The following is a 2,098-nucleotide window of genomic DNA, read 5'->3' on the forward strand; positions in this document are numbered from 1 at the left end:
GAGGGAGGGAGGGAGGGAGGGAGGGAGGGAAGGAGGGAGGGAGGGAGGGAAGGAAAGAAAAAAGGAAATTCCCATTAATCGGTTAGCAATATTGGTGGTAATTAAAAAGCAGATGTAATTTAGCTACATTATCTTTCTTCTACTCTTTAAGTTATATCCACGTTGCGTATTGGAAGGCTAACATAGCCATAGTTATCTGAGTGAGGTAATCTTCCTGTAGGTGTGTCATTAAACTCCTGTTCCACACAATACTCACTCCCTTGTGCTATCTCTGGCAAGTAACACCAGCCCTTGTCTAAGGGATGCTGTGGCCCAAAGTATGGAAATCTTGGCAAACCACAAAGAATGCTCCTAATTCCCTAAATTGAATGCTTTAAAATTGAAATTAAGAACATATGTGGACTGCTTTTTTTAAATTTCAAGGAATTTTTAAGGATGAGAACAAATAATAGGAAAGCAAATATGCAAATATTCTTATTTGAAATCCCATGTATCTGAGATGTCCTACACCTGAGCAATTTTTGCTATAAAACCTGTCTACTGAAAGTTAACAGGAAGCTGGCTAGAATTTGTCTGGGCAAAACCAAGAAAAACAGCAAGAAATCTGCCTTAGTCCTCACTGCAGTAGTATCTGACCAGCTGATCAGACTGCTGTGAGTCTACCCAGGCTTGCCCACCCAAGAGCTCCAGGTTGTGGGGGTATCTCTTCTCCTCCTTCCTTTCACCTACTCCCATCCTGAGATCCCAGAGCAGGCTCTGAGTCTTTCCTTCAGCTCCAAGCTCTCAGCTTCCAAAGCAACAGTGAACCAACAGCACAAGAGTGGCCCCTGAATCTTTCTTTCTCAAGTGATGTGGCTAAAAAATAGCAAGACTGATTTTCTCATCTGGATTATGGAATTCCTATATGCCTAGAATCATATGCCATTTGTTAATCTTCTTTTGCAAGCTGGCCTATATGAATTGGTCGAAGAGAGAATTTCTAGAAAGAAAAGAAGGCAGACAATGACAAATTTAATATATTAATTCAGGGACCAAATAGGGTTCTGCTGAGCCTCTCAGGTCATCTGATGGGAGCAGATAGTCACTGCCCCTCAATAAGGTTGGATAGTGCCTGAATCATATACACCCACATATATGTCCACAAATGCCACCTTTGCTGCAACTAATTAAGAATTTCTCTGCAGCATTTGCAGGGTAGTTTTGCTTCAATGTCAAGAATCCAATATTCATAACCAAAAGCAACCATTTTTTTTCTTTCAATGTACCTTTTGTGAGATACGTAAATGTATTCCAGAAGGTTACTGGATAGAATTTGAAGATTAAAAATAAATATTTGGAAGATTATTAAGTCACACTTCAATTTTCTTTTTTCTTTTTCTTTTTTTACCTTTTTTCTGTTTTTACTTTTATTTTTCTGTTCACCTTTTTAAGGCATCACTTCCATTTTCTAGGGTATTTCTTGTATGTGATAATGTTTGAAAATATATATAGAAAAGCATAGCTAAATTATATGGTGACATGTTAAATTATGGCTAGACATACACTACTGCAAATATCCTAGAAGTGCAGAGCTCCAGAAAGATGGAAAATTATGGCTGCATGAAGTATTCACCACTAAGCTACTTTTTAAAGAGGTTGATTTAATCTGTGAAACATCACCACCTTACATAGCCAATCCTAAAATGATATGGTGTCTGACATTATTCATCCAAGCCATGCATATGCCAAGACCTTTTATAAATCTTGATGCAGTAATATAAGGCTGCACTTGTATATATGCTTGCCAAGAAATAGCACTTGTTCTGAGAAAAAGCTCTAGAACATTCTTGAAATCCATCTATTGTATTTTTCTTCAGAGGCTAAATAGATTGGAGAGGCAGTGGAAGTCTCAGTGTATCACATGTTTATATCTTATTCCAGAAACAAGAAAATTCCAATCTGTAATCTATTAAGAAGCCAAAGACACACTTTTATTTATTGACAAAGACTTATCCTGAGATAAGAGAAATACCAGTGTCCTCAAAACACTCACCTAGAGCCCCCAAATAAAATGAAAGTGTTCTTCCTTCCTTACCTGAAAAACAGATATAGCTTTCTC

This window comes from Cebus imitator, unplaced genomic scaffold, assembly GCF_001604975.1.
Source record: "Cebus imitator isolate Cc_AM_T3 unplaced genomic scaffold, Cebus_imitator-1.0 Scaffold30, whole genome shotgun sequence".
NCBI classification, from domain to species: domain Eukaryota; kingdom Metazoa; phylum Chordata; class Mammalia; order Primates; family Cebidae; genus Cebus; species Cebus imitator.